The following is a 17,667-nucleotide window of genomic DNA, read 5'->3' on the forward strand; positions in this document are numbered from 1 at the left end:
GATGTTACGCCTCACGAGCAGGTGTAAAATAATGCACGATGACGTTGGGCGAGCGTCCCGATGTTATCAGAGGCGCACGCGATATTTCAGTCGGCGGGCGCATGCAAGAGTTGGCAGCTTGCCTGCCGGCAATTAAGAGGCCTATTAAGGCCTTTCATCAATTAATTTAAACATATTTTTTGCTGCCCTTCCAACCTTATGTTTGGCAGGTGGGCGAATCAGCCACATGGTCTTTTTGATTTTTTCTTTAGCAAACCTCATCCACAGGCGGGTAAAGCTTCCACAATTAAATTAAAAAAAATACATTTTTGGGCAGAATTTTTATTCTGTTGATGTTATTGTGAGCAAGCTCCCTGAAAGCTCCCTCCCTCTCTATGTTAAAGGCGCTATATAAATGCATGTTGTTGTTGTTCAATCAAGCCTCTCACTCTCACCACCGTCTTTCTATTCTCATCACCTTCGCACCCTCACCATCTTCCCACTCTCATCATTTTCCCCCTCTCACCATCTTCCCACTCTCACCATCTTTCCACTCTTGCCATCTTCCCAACTTTTATGCTCAGTTTACCACCACCCTATTTACCACCACTCTGTGCACTACTATCCTAAACACATTCAATTTTAAGTGAAGACATAATGAAAGATAAGCAGGCAGAAGATACTTTATGGGCAGAATTAAGAAATATAGAAGAAATTTAAGTCTGTAGTTTATTATGGTATAGCCTAAGTTGAAGGCTGAGTTGCTCAAATCCCAGAGAGAAACGTGAAATAACTGTCATAACCCATTTTTGCAATTTGTATGTTTCGAGATGCAGGCTTTGAATTCAGTAGTAATAAGATCACTGAGTCTCAAGGGTTTTTTTATAAAACTAAATTGTAAGCACATACATAGGTCTACAAAATTACTACTATAATAACTGCAAAAATCCACTAATTAATCTGACTCTCAGTTATACCCCTGGTAAGGCAACAGTAAAACTCAAAGGTTTAAAGACTCACCTGGCAGAGCACACCCTGGGCAGTCGCATTCAAAATAAGTTTCTTTCAGCCCTGGGTCCTTGCAGACAGACTTGAGGTTTACAGGCTGGAGGCTTCTTACCCTTGATGGATCTTAAAAATGCCTCTTCTATATTTCACAATCTCCTTTCTCCTTTATACAGATCTCTCTCTTTGAATGTAAATTTTCCATTGCATCACTAGGCTTTTAATTTTACCTCTTCTAACAATAACATCCTTTCATTCCACCAATTTTATTAGTAAGCTGAAAAAAAAAGGTATTGCTTGGCGTCTTCTAGCTAGGTGCAAGATTGCACCCATGCTTTTGAATGCTTTATTTAAAAATGCAAATTGCCCCCTTGTTTGTAAACTCCACCATGTTTATCTAATTACCATTTAAAACCTGCTTCTTTCTATACATCAAAGCCTCTATACCAGCTGGCTTTAATCCAATTAAGACACACACACATGCACACACATAGGGCAGAATTTCACGACATCAGCATTTTACGCTCCCGCTGAAGTCAATAGGATTTATAATGTCTCACCGCATTTTATGGCCCCGCCCCGGCCGAAACAGGGCCATAAAATTCTGCCCATAGAAACAGACACCACTAAACTCTATTTAAAAATATAATTTCCAATAACATTATAGACATCAATATCTCCTTATGACAAGTTGAAGATTTCCAACAGCTCCCTGTAGCAGATTGTCGGATTTTGGATCCAATGGCGATGAGGCTCAACGCCCTCTGCAGGAGGGGCAACATTCCAGACACCTGCGGGGGGCACAGAAGTGGAAAGAGATGCAGGAAGGGCATGAAGGGCATATCCTCAACACAGGATCTATGATGTAGATGACGAGATCCAGTGCTGTAGGAGAATGAGACTCTCCAGGCAAATAGTCATAAACATCTGTGCCCTCGTTGTCGAAGACCTTTACCCTTGCATCACTGCTCACCGTGACTTGCCAGCAACCATCAAAGTCACTATGGCCTTGAAATTCTTCACTTCAGACTCCTTCCAAGAATCAGCTGTGGAGCTCAGTAGCATCTCAGAAACTGCTCACCACTGCATCTCACTGGTCACTGATACCTCTTTTCCAGAGTTGGACAGAGCATTCATTTACCGACAGACACAGCCTCCCTGGAATAAAGGGCATTGGCTTTTTGCCACCATTGCTTGATTTACCCAGATGTGGTGCATCATCAGTTGTACCCATGTGGCCATCAAAGCATTCAGTGCCTTGATGATTCACCAATCATACCCACCAAGAGGAAGGCCTCCTACTCCCTCAAAGTCTAGCTGGTCTGCGACCACAACAAGAGCTAACTCCATGTGTGTGCTCACTTTCCTGGCATCTGCCATGACTCCTTCATCCTCTGCCAGTCCATGTGGTCTCAGATCTTTACTCCAACACCCAAAGTGCGTGGATAGATCCTCAGAGAGCAGGGAAATCCCTTGAAGAGATAGCCACTGATTTCTCCATGGGAGCCACAGACAGAGGCACAGTGGCGCTACAACCAATGCCACCTTCTCACTGGGACAACCACTGAGCAGGCCATCGGCTTCCGAAGATGCAATCCTAATTCCTGGACCGGTTGGGAGGCTATCCTCCAATACCCCACTGCAAGGATCTAGGTCATTACGGTGGTGTGTTGCATTCTCCATCACATGACCCTGCGGAGAGTTCTGGACCTTGAGGATGGTGAGGTCTTGAAAGGATGCAGCTCATCAGAGGAGGAGTCGGAGCAGTAGGTAAGAGAGGAGGAAGAAGTGAAGGTGGAGGAACGTGCCCCTGCTGCACTACAAGGCGGCCAGGCATGGCTTGGGGTGCGAAGAGCTCATGAGGATGCAATGAATTTCTGGGATTTCCTGATTCAAGTGAGCCCCTGTCCCCCAGATTGAGGGACATCGTATGGAAGGCAGCCAGAGATACCTATACTAACACATCAATGAAGGAAAGGCCTGGAACTTCAGATTTCATACTACCATTGAAGATAGGACATCTGCTCAGAGGCTTTGCCTTTGGCGTGGAGAATCACATTATCCCTTTCATCACCTTATGCCACTTTTCCTATCACCGCAGCAACCAAAGAAGTCCCAGGCCTCTAACTTAAAGTGTCATCGATCATGCAGTGGAAAGAGAGGAAAACTTGGCTTAGCTGAGAGACATGTGGTGATTATCCTCATCTCAGAGGCATCTCCGGAGACCACTGCACCTCAGCATTAAGCAGCATCTGTTACCAGGCCCTTCTGCACAGATGGTCCCTCAGACAGAGGGGTCAAGGAGGCCAAGGATGGTGAGGGTGACCCGTGAAAGGTGGCAGCGTATCCTCCTCGATGACATCCTCAGCCCCTGCCTGGCACTCCAGATGCCTGGAGGGGGCACCTGCTGGGCCACAATTAGCATCCCCTCTAAAAGCCTTGGTGCCAGCAGCCCCACTGAATGATTCAGGCTACACTGCATCTCATGCCTTCTCTGTACATCAGTGCACAATTCCTGCAGACACTCCAAGTGCTGCCATATATGGCTCTCCAAGAGGTTGGCCACTCTCTCAGTCGAGGAAATCATGTACTCATAGCCTTGAGACATTGAGACATACATGGGCTGGATGGGGTCCTCCACTCTCTGCCCCTGAGCCTCAGGTAACTCTGACATGCAGGAGCACATCTTCTGCTACCTCCTTTCCGGTAACTCCTGAGACCCTGCGTCTGTGCCCAGCTGTCTTCTATCCTCCGAGGGGAGCTGCCCACAGCTGCCTCTGTCTCTGGCACCTCCTCCTGCACACTAATGCTTTGCTGATCACCCAGTGACACCCTATCTAACTGTGCATGAGGATTCACCAAGGTAACAATATCTGCACTGCTGGAGGGTGTGCTTGTAAGATGTGATGATTCTTCTTCACCCCCTTCTTTCTCCTCTGTGTGCCAAGCTGTTAAACAGGTTGGCATGCAGGACACCCCTTTAATGACCACATCACTCTCTATAATCACCAGGTCCACCATGAGCTCTTGTTTTGCCAGGTCCATCTGCCTCCTCTTCCACTATCCTGGCTATCTCCATCACCACCTGACCCGTTGGGATAATTCTATTGAAGAACAGCACCCTTCCTCCCACCTGATCCCTCTCCCTCACATTGTGCGCCCATTTCTCCTGCATGGATGATAGAGAGCGAGATAAGGCATTGCTGTCCTCTGTGTCCAATGCCATCAATGCCCACATCCGTTTGGAGCTGCATGTCTCAGTGCTGGCATGTTCTCAGCGGCACTGTGTCTGTGAACCCTTCTGAGGAGTCAGTAAGTGCCCTGGGCGCACACCCCAACATGTGTCCAGATGCTTCTCAGATGGGTTGTCTACTAGAGGGTGCAGGCCCTGTGACCTGTCCTGAGGCTTGGGGGTTGTTCGTACCTTTCCAGAGCGTATGGGGTCATTGAACCTTTTAAGGCACTGGATCCAGGTTCTTCTAGTCTCGATCCTGCTGCTCCTGATGGCTGCAGCAATCTGAACCCGGGCCTCTTCAGTTTCAGCTGGTGGCCTCTCCCAGCCACCCTCTTGGAGTATAACCTCCCTCCTCTCCCTTAGGGCCTCCAAAATTACACCCACGTCAGCACTGATGAAGTGAGGGATAGTCGTACCCTGCATGCCAGACCTTCAGACCCCTGTGACATCTCACTTCCCTCCGGTGCAGTATAAGGCTTTGTCACAAACTGCTAATCTCCCTTTGGGACAACCATCAGCCTCAGTGATGGCTGCCGTGGGAAGTCTAAATGAGGCCCACACTTCATCTGATCCACTTCCATTCCCGCCCCTTGCTGGCTCTAATTGGATAGGGAACCCATCTCCCTATATGAACATACGAGGTAGGAGCAGGAGTAGGCCTGTCAGCCCCTCGCGCCTGCTCTGCCATTCAATAAGATCATCCCGCCTACTCCCGATAGCATTTCACTCCCTTGTTAATCAAAAATCTATCCACGTCTGCCTTTAAAATATTCAATTATAAAAATATCCATATGAATTAAGGCCCACCCACCACCCCCAACCCCGTGAAAATTGTGACTTTTATTCAGTTTCCCACTGGAGAAGACTTCCTGACCCAAAGACAACCTCAAATCCTGTTCCACCTTCCATGGCAAAAATTCAGCCCCATTATTCAAGAGGTGAGAAAAATGAAATTGCCCCAGTGGAAGGACAGCGAGAGATTCATCATCCCTCACATGTTGGCAGCACAGGCAATAAAAAGAAGGGAACTTGGTGCTAAGTGCACATTATGTGTCAAGGGATTTTCCCTCAGCCTCCTGAATCCTAGTTGTCTCCAGGTAGAATTCAAGAACAAACACACTTTCCTCAAAATGGAAGGGGGTGGGTGGGGGGGGTGTGGAGAGGAGGTGGTTTGGGGATGGAGGGAGAAAGATTTGTGGATGTGTTGCTAGGACCAGAAGTGACTTCGATCTTTGGCTTGCAAAGCCCATGTTTTGCCAAGTCTCTGATCTACTGCGGAAGAATAATGATCTTCAGGGACAACATTGTTCACGTTCTGCACTGGGGCCTGACTGACTTATAGGTCTGGGTTTTTTAGCAGACAGGAGTTCACAGATAATATAGCACAGATTCTTTACATCTAGCGGAGTATATATTTTAATTAAGTGCCTTCCTTTTTAGCTTTACTAATTCTTTGATAGGATCTCAGTGGGTAAGAATATCCTGGAGTCCTCTGTGACTGTGTGAGGTTATTTGGTCCTTGGTCACTATGGAAATAATAAACCTTCATGTACTCTCAATTAATTCAACAGGTTATGACTTCCTTCTGCTTTCTCAATCACTGCATTTTGCACTTTAAAAGGTTCCCTAATCTAAGCCCCAAAGCAAGAGGTCTCTTCTTATAGACAACAAATTGTATTGTGCATTTGTTGTGGATTCTGTGCCGTTTTCATTGCCAGTAATTGTGGTTAGATTTCTAAATACTAGGACTGAAGGTTTGTGACACACTGGCGGTATGTTATGCACTCAGCTTAATGTAAAGAATCATGTCCTGTGGTTTGTGGCTGATGCCTATTTGTACTGCTGTTAAGCTGAAACCTATTTCTTCTTTTGAAGCATTTTCTTTTTTCTTTTTCTCACTTTTTCTTTCATTGAAGTGAGGATTGACACTCAATGAATTAGAGGTGAAGCAGGGCTAACAGCAGGTTTGACAGCAAACAGTCTCCATGCTCCGGTCTATTTAAGCAGCACACTACAGCAAACTGCGTATTTACTCAGCAGAGTCTATTCAAAAAAAGACTCTTTAGAAACTACAGCAAAACAGAGCCAATGCCTGAAAATACAGCAAAGTCTCCCAATAGAAGCAGGATTATTTTTGCAGCAAAATGAAGTGAGTGGAGGATAGTTATACAATATAAAAGAATTATTTATTCAAGCAAAATGCAGTGAGCAGAGGATAGTTACTTAATAAACCGATGCATGTAAAATGAATCCTAGGCACTTGCAGTAGCGTAGTCTCCAGGTATGATTGATGGGGGAAATTACATAATCATCTTCACTCTTGCTTGGATTTGTAGTGACATTTTCTGCTGCCTTCTTTCATGATATCAGCACATCCCAAAATGATTTACAACCTATTAAGTACATTACAGCGTAGTCACTATTGTAATGTAGGAAATGCAGAAGCTAATATTTACACAGAGCAAAGTACCACAAACAGCAATGTGACAATAACCTGATAATCTTCTTTAGTAACATTGGTTCAGGGATAGATATTGGCCAGGTCAATGGGAAAAATTACTTGCTCTACTTCGATGTAGTTCTGTGGAATCTTTGACATCTACCTGAGAAGGCAGGCGGGGACCTTGGATTAACATCTCATACAAAAGACAGCACATCCTCAATACTGCAGTGAGGTGCCCACCTAGATTCTGTGCTCAGGGGCAGAATTGTTCCAGATTTGCACTAAGTGCGGTAATAAGCGACATTTTAACCGTCAGCCACAATTGTGGCTTCTCACGCCGTATCCTCCCAAATTAATTATGCATTCCCAGGAAGCACACCATTTCCATGGCAGGCGGGCTCTCATGCGCCCACCACACCATCACCTCGCCGCTTCAGCACGCCGGACGCCATATTTAAAGTGCAGCTGGTCACAGGCCTCTCAGTGCTTCCAGCCCACAACTGCTGCATGGAAGACATGGACCCCAAACGCAAAATGACTGAAGCCCCCAAGTTCAACGACGCGTCCCTCGAGCGTCTTTTGAACGTCATGGAGGCTCATGGTGATGTCCTCTACCCCCGCTCTGGCCATAGGATGGGTAGCAACATCACCAACCTGTCTTGGGAGGCAGTGGCAGTGGTGGTCAGCAGCAACGCCCTGCAAAAGAGGGCAGTCACCCAGTGTCACTAGAAGATAAATGGCCTCATCTGTTCCGCCAGAGTCATCACTCTCAGGGCCCTCACTCACTGCCGGTTCAACATTATCATTCTCTCCCTCTCAAGCACCTTCATTGTCCTCATCCAGTCCATGGGACAACAACACCACCCACACATGCCAGGCATACTGGCCTGGCAGGTGTCCTGCTTACACTCTCTCCATCCCTATCCATGCAGGGCAAGTTGGCACACAACAAGAGGGAGTGGTCGCAGACTGGTGGAGGAATGCCTGAAATCAGGGTCCTCACAGCCATCCAGCTGGCCGGCAAGGATCTGGACCATTCCTGTGCTGACAGTGAGGTCGGCGTGGCTCTACCAAGTGAGGATCCAGCAGTGCAACATCCATCAGACAATTATTCTGTGAGTGATGTGCCCTCTTTCACAGGCCACTGCCATGCACTAATTATCTCCCCTTGGTTTCACAGGCACATCTGTCAAACAGCCAATGGATTCCATGACCTAGGCCCTTCAATCAAGCCTCGAAAAAAATCTCTGAAGAGGAATCTGAAGGCACCCTCCTTGAAGTCCCGTCACAGCGCTCACCCACACCCTCCACCAGTGCAGAGACACGCACCTCGGTGGGACCTAGCTTTAGAGTAGCCTCGGGATCACAATCTGATGAGCACATCACACTTTCTGATCCACAGCAGGTGGCGGCAGGGGCTTCCCAGGTCCCCGGCACTCGGGGGACTGCTGGAGGCCAGAAATTTGCTGTGTCCGAGTCAGCTGACAAACCTCTGGACTCGGTCATGTTACAGTTTCTGGAGCTGCAAAGGCAAGCTCGGGAACATCAGGAAGGGATGTTCGCTGCAGTCCTCAGATTGCAAGGCATGACGCAGGTGTCCGTCAGCCTTCAGGCTGAGGTGATAGCGCTGGCATGCCAATATACCAAGGTCAACACTGGCCCAATGGTGGCTGTCATGGAGACCTTGGTCCAGGATGTCACTCCTGCACTGCTGTACGGGCTGAACTCCCTCGCTGATGCCATAGTAGACCTCCTGCAGTTTGTATGCGTGAGAGGTGCAGGGCAGCTTGACTTCACCCCAGCTACCCCTTCTCCTCAATGAGTCAGCCAGAAGCCCTTGGGCACCCATAGGGAGGAGGATCAGCAGGTGCACCCCACCGGGGTCATCCATCCTGGTGACTCTGGAGTGTCCGGTCCATCCAAATCCCTTCTTCCTGTGACCTCAGCAGCTCCAGTTCCACAGGCTGTGGAGGGTGCCACTGTCACACAGCAGGACCTCAAAAGTAGGCTGGGGCGCTCCAGATCTCATCCCTCCAGGGGACGCCTGCCAAGGTCATCACAGACAGGACGTAGCAGTCTGCAAGCTGCCTCCACCTCCTCTGGGGAGCACCAAGACGTAGCGGCAGGGTTAGGACAGTTAAGAAGAATTAGTTGCACAGCCTGGGCATGGGGGTTAATCACTGGTGCTTCCAGTTCACTATTGTCAATAAACTCCCAAGAAGGTCTCCCTGCCTATGGCTCCTTGTTCTGATGAACAGTGTTTGTGTCACTCAGATGTGAAACCTTTCTGCACAAGATAAAGTGTCTCAGTGCAGGGCCTCTTCCCTGTGCTTTGTGCAGCCTTCAGACCAAAGTGACGGTCCGGCCTCACACTCCCGGGACACGTTAGCGATGCCCACATCTCGATGCTGGTCATTGCTGCCAGAATGTCGTGGGCAGGCGTCACAGAGTTCCATGATTCTCTCTGTGTGCTCTCTGCACCTTTAAGGTGGGGCTGGCTGTCAGGAATATATAATAATTCTCGTAGTGTTATTGGAATTTATTGTAAAGTAGAGCAATGGTCAGGCCTGTGTCTATGGGTCTATGTCTGTCGGCGCGGTTTTCCACGCCAGCCCGCTGCCACGACCTTCCGGTCCCACCGCAAGTCAATGGACTTCTGGCTGGGGCGCTGCCTCGCCCACGCCGGGTCCCACCCACAACAGAGGTGGAAAATCCCGGCCTGTGTGTTGGTGTGTGTGACTTAATTGAATTAAAGGCAGCTGGTCTGAAGGCTTTGACGTATTAGAAGATAAGTCAGGTTTGAAATGTTGAGTAGGTAAAAATAGGGGGTAAAGGGAACATTTGCATGTTTAAATAAACCAGACCAGGTTGATGTGAAAGGAGGGGTGAAATGTACCACCCAGCCAGGAGAAGTAAGAAGCAGCGTGTTTATTTTTTTTTACAAAGGTTACTGGTAATATTGGTACTATGAGAGATTTTTATTATCATAGAGGTAAAGTCCAAAGACAAATTAAAACAATGGGAATTTGCATTCAAAGGGGAAATATGTATAAAGGAGTGAAGGCTGTGTGCAAGGGCAGGAATTCTAAGATCTAAAAAGTGTGAAACACCTTCAGCATCTAAGCCTCAAGCTGCTGTCTTCAAAGAACTGAACTTAAGAAAACTCACTTTGAATTGGATTGTTCGGGGTATCATGTTTCTTTGCCGGAGCCTTTTCAAATTTATGTGTCTTAGTTTTGCCTTAGCAAAGTGTAACTGGGAGTTAGATTAATTAAAGGATTTAGAAGTTATCATAGTAGTAATTTGTAGATCTAAGTATATGCTCAAAATCATTTCTTCTATTAATTAAGGTTTTTATTTAGTTTTGTAAGAAATCTAGAAGACTCAGTGGTCTTATTACTACTGAATTCAAGACATGCATCTCAAAATAAATACAAATTGCAAAACAGTTGTGGCAGTTGTTTCAAGTTTCCATTTTTGATTTGAGCAGCTCAGCATTTACTATCGGCTGTGCCATAACACTGACCCCCATCTCTTCAGCATCTGTGACCAGTGACGCTGTGCTCCTGAAGAGGTCAGGTGCTGAAGGCGGACACAGGATCAGATGCTTTTAAAGTTTCATGGCTGCATCTCCATGATATGATCCTGATCACAGAGTGCAAGCGAGCTGCCTTCAGCCAGATAGGAGTCAGACATTCTCAGAGGCTATGTAAAGATCTGTGGAATGTCCTCACTGCATTTCATCATCATCCTCCTGCAATTGAGCGACTATTAGGGCCTCTACTGCATCTCCATAACAGGAGCATTATCACAGAGGGCATGTGCGCTGCCATAGGCCAGGCTGGAGTCAAAAGTTCATAGATGCAATGTGAGGATCCATAGTTTCTGCTAATTGCATGTGGTCATCATCCTCCACAAATCTAGCAGTTATGAGGTCCTCCCTAGCATGCCTGACTCATCTGGCCAGTCCAAGGTCCTCATCGCTATGGCCTTTGAGGACATCTTCGCCCTCATCACCATCAATGTCCTCCTCACCGGAGGAGACCTCCAGCTCCCCCATCTCCTCCTCAGCCAGCTCCCCTCCCCATTGCAGTACCAAGTTGTAAAGGACGCAGCAGATGATGACGATGTGTGACACCCTCTGTGGACTATATTGCAGTGCTCCACCAGACCAGTCCAGGCACTGGAACCTCATCTTCAGCATCCCGATGGTCTGCTCCACCAAGGTGCGAGTTGCAGCTTGAGCCTCATTATACCTTAACTCTGCTGCAGTCTGAGGCCGCCACACGGGTGCCATTAGCCACGTCCTCTGTGGGTAGCCCTTGTCCCCGAGGAGCCATCCCTGAAGCCTTTGTAGACCCTGGAAGATGTCAGGGATCTGTGCCTGATCTAGAATGTAGGAGTCGTGGATACTTCCTGGAAACCTTGCATAGACCTGCAGGATGAGTTTGTGGTGGTCGTACACCAGCTGCATATTCAGCGAATGGAATCCCTTGTGGTTGGCATAGTTGACCCCTTGTTGTGACAGAGATCTGAGTGTCTTGTGAGTGCAGTCGATCACACCCTGCACCTGTGGGAAACCCGAGATCTGGAAAAATCCAATCGCTCTTGCACCCTGGCTCTCTTGGCCCTGAGCGAAATGCACACAGCTGTGTGCCTTCGTGAAGATGGCATTCTTGACCTCATGGATGCATTTGTGGGTGGAGGCTTGTGATACCCCACAGAGGTCACCTATGGAGCCCTGAAAGGAGCCACTGACATAGAAATTAAGCACTGTGGTCACTTTCACAGCCACTGGCAGTGGATGCCCTCATTGTCCCCGTGGCACCAAATCCTGCAATAGCTGGCAGATGTAATTGACCAGTTCCCTAGACATGTGCAGTCTTCGGCAACACTGGTTGTCGGTCATCTGCAGGAATGAAAGGCGGTGTCTATAGATCCTGGGTGTCGCTAGGCAATGACCAGCGATGGCTCACTGTAGCTCTTTGGCATTGTGTGCGGGAGCCCCAGCTGCCCCTTCTTCCAGAGAACTGCTCCTGTCTCCGCACAGCCAGGAGCCTCTGTTGCTCTCTTCTCCATTGTCTCTGCTCTCTGTACACCATGAGGTATACAGTTAGTTCACCAGGCTCCATGCTCTAGATGTACTCCTCCTACAGGATGAAAGAGTTGGCCACCACTTGGATGGCCAGCGTTTAATGCGCTGCATGGCTGCCTGAAACCCCACCCTCTTCCGCCCAACTCCACCTGACCAATTGGCGGCACCTTTGGCCATTGGACTGCACACTGTGCTCCCCACTCAGGAGCAGGCATTCTCCTGTCCTGTGCTGCAAGTCTGCTCTGTCATCTTGAACCATGGGGGAGACTGGTCCAAACCGGGACGATGACATTGCAAGGGGCTGTGAGCACCTCCACCAGTGACTGCTCCATGTCCAGCGTTAGCAAGGAGATTGTACAAAGTGTGCAGTCATCCCACTGTTCTGCAGTCCACTAAAACGCTCATTAGTTTGCAGTCTGTGCCCGAGGGGTGAAAAGCTCCAGAGCACTTGGTGGCACTTTCATGCCTCTGCGTTGCTTGAGTGGTCAGATAAGCTAGAGACCCGACTCCACACGTGTCAATGTGGCTGCATCTGAACTGTCTCAGCTGCAGAGGATTGGTCACTTGATATAAGATTTCCCTAAAGCATGGCAGCTTTTTTTTCATGGGATGTGGGCATTGCTGGCTAGGCCAGCATTTATTGCCCATCCCTAATTGCCCTTGTTCAGGGGGCATTTAAGAGTCAACCACATTGCTGTGGGGCGGAGTCATATGTAGACCAGACCAGGTAAGGACAGCAGATTTCCTTCCTTGACATTAGTGAAGCAGATGGGTTTTTATGAAAATCGGCAATGGTTCATGGTCATCATCAGGCTTATCATTCCAGGGCCTGAATTTTTCCCACTTCGGGTGGGCTCAGCGAGGGCAATTGGGGAGTCGACTGCCCCCCATGATCGGCTCTGCGCCGCGATTTCACGCCAATTAAGGCCCGCCCTGCGTGGATTGCGAGCGGCAGCGCTCAGCGCTACCTGTGCGGGCGGGGGGGGAGGAGGGAGAGTCGGCTTTAGTGCGGAGTTCGCGCATGCGAGAGAAAGAGCGCTTCAGTCTCCCTGAGGCACAGAGCTGCCTCAGGAAAATTGAAGCACTTTTTGAAAAAAATTATTAAATGCAATAAAAATTCAATGAAAGATGTCTCCCCATGTGACTGATTCACAGGAGACGGGACATGTTTTTAATTTCGAAAGGGAGTTTTTGTGTAATTTGTAATAGCTTGTAAAGACCGGTTGGCCCTTTTCGCCTGCCCTCCAACCGTTACTTAATGACCTTGTTAATGGTATTAATCGGCCTTTCAATTATCAGCAGGCTAGCAGCTGACTCCAGCACGCGCCTGCCAAATGAAATATTGCCACGGTGCGAGGTGACGTTGGGACTCACGCCCGATGTCATCGCTTGTCATTTTACCTTCCAGCGTGTCAGGCGTGTGCCCGCATGATGAAGGTAAAATATTGAATTCAAATTTCACCACCTGTTGTGATGGGATTTGATCCCGGGCCCCCAGAGCATTACCCTGGGTCTCTGGAAAGCTGGTCCAGTGACAATACCACTATATCACCACTCCCACCCCCCCATCTCACCCCCGCATGTACTTGTGCACTACCAAGGCAGCCCTTGCCCCCACCCCCACATTGCCTCAGCCGTAGGGCAGCCCTTGCCCCCACCCCCAAGTTGCCTCAACTGCAGGGCAGCCCTTGCACTCATGCCTCCAATACACCTCAACCTTGAAGCCCAGCAGGCGACCCGGGCGAGCACTGTGCAACATTACTGTGCCCTCACCTCCGAGTTCCTCTCAAAGTGCAGCCCACCAGGTGCACGCCTTGTATATGCTGTTGTGAAACACGTGGGCGTGCTAGCACACTGACGTGGGTGGATGATCCTGTTAGGGGGGAATGGATTATTCAGGCCAGCTGGCCTTGAAATGCCGATATATTATGATGAGGCTCCCGACATCTGATGGCAGCAAACGCAGCCCACCTTCCCCGGGCTGTGCGAATGATCGCAAACTGGTTTCACGATGTCGTGAAACCGATTTTTGACCTACTTGTCACGTTGCCCGCTCACACCGCCGACCACACCCGACGCCAGCGGGCACGGACGTTTCCACCCCAAGTCTCTGGAATAGGTCTCGAATCCATGATCTTTCCGACTCAACAGTGAGGACTGTATGAGAGCTTTGCTCCTTAGGGGGTTTTAGTTTTAATGATCTGTTATCACAAAAATATCTGGAGTTTCATTAAACAAGGTTCAAACATGTGTCATGTTCTTGGAAAGCACTGAGTAATGATGCTTTTGTCCAACTGTTTTGGCTTTTGAGGAAAACTTTCCTCCTAATAGGATTTACATGTAAGTTTGTCAAAATGTTTTAAAATACATAACTAGGCAGTTAGCTCCTATGCTTTTGGCTTTCTCAGTGTTAACAAACCTTATGTTTGGGAGATGTGGAGTTTCTTTTTTCTTCTGGACAAAGGAGGGAGTTTTGTTTTGTATTATTCTTCATTAACATATGTGGTGATTTTGAATGTATTATATAGCCCATGCATAGCTTTGGGTAGGGGTACATTTTAACTAAACACACAAATTATAACTTGACATTTCTCTGGCATCTCTCTTCAGTAAGAAACCCATTATGATGTACCATGACAAATGGGAATTCTTGAGAAAGGATAATGCAGGAGTGGAGATGGGTGGGGAATGAACTTCCTCATCACAGGCCACCACAACCTACTCTAACTCATCCATTCCAACAATTTCAGAACTGTGGAACTCCTCACCAACTCAGACTCTCCTTTCCATAATCAAATCAAATTGGCATCGTGTAATTATTGCTTACTAATTTGCCATGCCTTTCCTTTTTGATTTAGGTGATATCCTGCACTAGGTCTCAAATTTACATACAAACAAACATACAAACATATGAATTAGGAACAGGAGGAGACCATTTGGTCCCTTGAGCCTTCTCCACCATTCAATAAGGTCAAGGCTGATCTGACTGTGGCCTCAACTCCATATTCTGCCTCCACCATCACCACCCTCGCCAGGTAACCTTTGACCCTCTTGATAGTCAAGAATCTACCTGCCTCTGCCTTAAAAACATTCAGTGACCTAACCTCCACTGGTCTCCAGGGAAGTTAGTTCCAAAGGCTCACTACCCTCTGAGGGAAAAAAAAAAATCTTCTCATCTCCATCTTAAATGGGAGAACACTTATTTTTAAACTGTGACCACTGGTTCTAGTCTCCCCCATTAGAGGAAACATCCTCTCAGCATCTACCCTGACAAGTCCCTTCAGAATCTTTTATGTTTCAATAAGATCACCTCTCATTCTCATAAACTCCAATGGATACAGGCACAGCCTGTCCAACCTTTCCTCGTAAAATAACCATCCTCTTCCACCACCCGGTCCCCCCACCCCCAAATCCCAGGCAGCAGTCGAGTGAACTTCCTCTGAACTATTTCCAAATCATTTAATAACCTTTGTCTCAAATTTAAAAAGTCATGAAGGTTGGTACTTAGATAACGAGGTACAGGTTGCTTCTTTCAGATAAGTCGTTAAATCGTGTTTGGTCTCTCAAATGTATGTAACAGGTCCTGTGATACAATATCAAAGAAGTGCAGGAGTTATCCCTGCCGTGCAGGTCAATATTCAACCCTCAACCAACATAACTAAAACAGTTAATCTGGTCACTATCACATCGGTGTTTGTAGAAACCTGTTAGGCGTAAATTGACTGCCACCTTTCCTACACAACAATAGTGGTTACAGTGCAGAAGCACATCATTCAATGTAAAACGCCTTGGGACATTCTATAGTCATTAACAAAGGGCTTTTCAATTCACATCCTTACTTTCACTGAGATAAAAACAAAAAGCTAAAAGCTACTGCGGATGCTGGAAATCCAAAACAAAAACAGAATTACCTGGAAAAACTCAGCAGGTCTGGCAGCATCAGTGGAGAAGAAAACAGTTGACGTTTCGAGTCCTCATGACCCTTCGGCAGAACAGGGCAGAAGAGACAGGCGGAAATCCTGTCGGAGAACAGAGCAGTACTTCTTCAGGGAAGGCATTTCTTGAAGAAAGGTGGCAGTCAATTAAACACAGAGATAAAAACCTTACTTTCACTGCTTTGCAAGATGGTATCAGTGGGACACTTTAAGTTAATTGCAAGAAGAATTAAAACAGAAGTTAGAAACTCAAATCTATTCCCTCTCTTGGCCTCAAAACTGTAGAACTCCTCACCTCCCTTATTTAGAAACTGGAATTCTCTGCCACAAACTATTTCTGCAATGGTACATTCTGCGAGTCTGTAAATTCCCCGAAAGGGGAGTTTTTAAATTTGTTTATTGTTTCATAGGATGTGGGCATTGCTGGGAAGGCCAACATTTACTTCATCTCTAAATACTCTTGAACTAAGCTGCTTGCTAGGTCATTTCAGAGGGAATCAACCATATTTCTGAAGTCACATGTAGGCCAAACCAGATAAGGATGGCAGATTTCCTTCCCTAAAAAACATTAGTGAACAAGGTGGGTTTTTACAATAATCGACAATAGTTTTACAGTGATAAAAACAAAAAACTACTGCGGATGCTGGAAATCCAAAAGAAAAACAAAATTACCTGGAAAAGCTCAGCAGGTCTGGCAGCATCGGCGGAGAAGAAAAGAGTTGACGTTTCGAGTCCTCATGACCCTTCAACAAAACTGAGTATAGTTAGGAAAGGGGTGAAATATAAGCTGGTTTAAGGTGGGGGCGGGGGAGAGAGAAGTTGAGGGGGGTGGGGGGAGGTGGTTGTAGGGACAAGCAAGCAGTGATAGGAGCAGATAATCAAAAGATGTCACAGACAAAAGGAACAAAGAGGTGTTGAAGGTGGTGATATTATCTAAGAAAATGTGCTAATTAAGAATGGATGGCAGGACACTCAAAGTACAGCTCTAGTGGGGGTGGGGTGGAAAGACTGACAAGGTATTACAGTTGTAGATTTAAAAATAATGGAAATAGGTGGGAAAAGAAAAATCTATATAAATTATTGAAAAAAAACAAACAAAAGGGAGGGGGAAGAAACGGGGTGGGGATGGGGGGAGGGAGTTTAAGATCTAAAGTTGTTGAATTCAATATTCAGCCCGGAAGGCTGTAAAGTGTTTAGTCGGAAGATGAGGTGCTGTTCCTCCAGTTTGCGTTGGGCTTCACTGGAACAATGCAGCAAGCCAAGGACAGACATGTGGGCAAGAGAGCAGGGTGGAGTGTCAAAATGGCAAGCGACAGGGAGGTTTGGGTCTTTCTTGCGGACAGACCGCAGGTGTTCTGCAAAGCGGTCGCTCAGTTTGCGTTTGGTCTCTCCAATGTAGAGGAAACCGCATTGGGAGCAACGAATGCAGTAGACTAAGTTAGGGGAAATGCAAGTGAAATGCTGCTTCACTTGAAAAGGAATGTTTGGGCCCTTGGACGGTGAGGAGAGAGGAAGTGAAGGGGCAGGTGTTGCATCTTCTGCGTGGGCATGGGGAGGTGCCATAGGTGGGGGTTAAGGAGTAGGGGGTGATGGAGGAGTGGACCAGGGTGTCCCGGAGGGAACAATCCCTACGGAACGCCGCCGGGTGGGGGGTGAAGTGAAGATGTGTTTGGTGGTGGCATCATGCTGGAGTTGGCGGAAATGGCAGAGGATGATCCTTTGAATGCAGAGGCTGGTGGGGTGATAAGTGAGGACAAGAGGGACCCTATCATGTTTCTGGGAAGGAGGAGAAGGCGTGAGGGCGGATGCGCAGGAGTTGGGCCGGACACGGTTGAGGGCCCTGTCAACGACCGTGGGTGGAAAACCTCGGTTAAGGAAGAAGGAGGACATGTCAGAGGAACTGTTTTTGAAGGTAGCATCATCAGAACAGATGCAACGGAGGCGAAGGAACTGAGAGAATGGGATGGAATCCTTA

At 47.6% G+C, this 17,667-nt stretch overlaps 1 long non-coding RNA gene across 1 annotated transcript in view; it reads left to right on the top strand.

Moving 5' to 3' along the window:
• The window catches only part of LOC144691998 (uncharacterized), a 52,436-nt gene extending 36,209 nt beyond the window's left edge, over positions 1–16,227 (top strand). Inside the window, exon 3 of the long non-coding RNA XR_013579250.1 lies at positions 16,103–16,227. This is a non-coding gene — a long non-coding RNA (uncharacterized LOC144691998). The remainder of the gene's footprint in view (positions 1–16,102) is intronic.
• Positions 16,228–17,667: the final 1,440 nt, after the last annotated feature.

Source organism: Cetorhinus maximus, chromosome 16 (assembly GCF_964194155.1).
Source record: "Cetorhinus maximus chromosome 16, sCetMax3.hap1.1, whole genome shotgun sequence".
Lineage (NCBI taxonomy): Eukaryota > Metazoa > Chordata > Chondrichthyes > Lamniformes > Cetorhinidae > Cetorhinus > Cetorhinus maximus.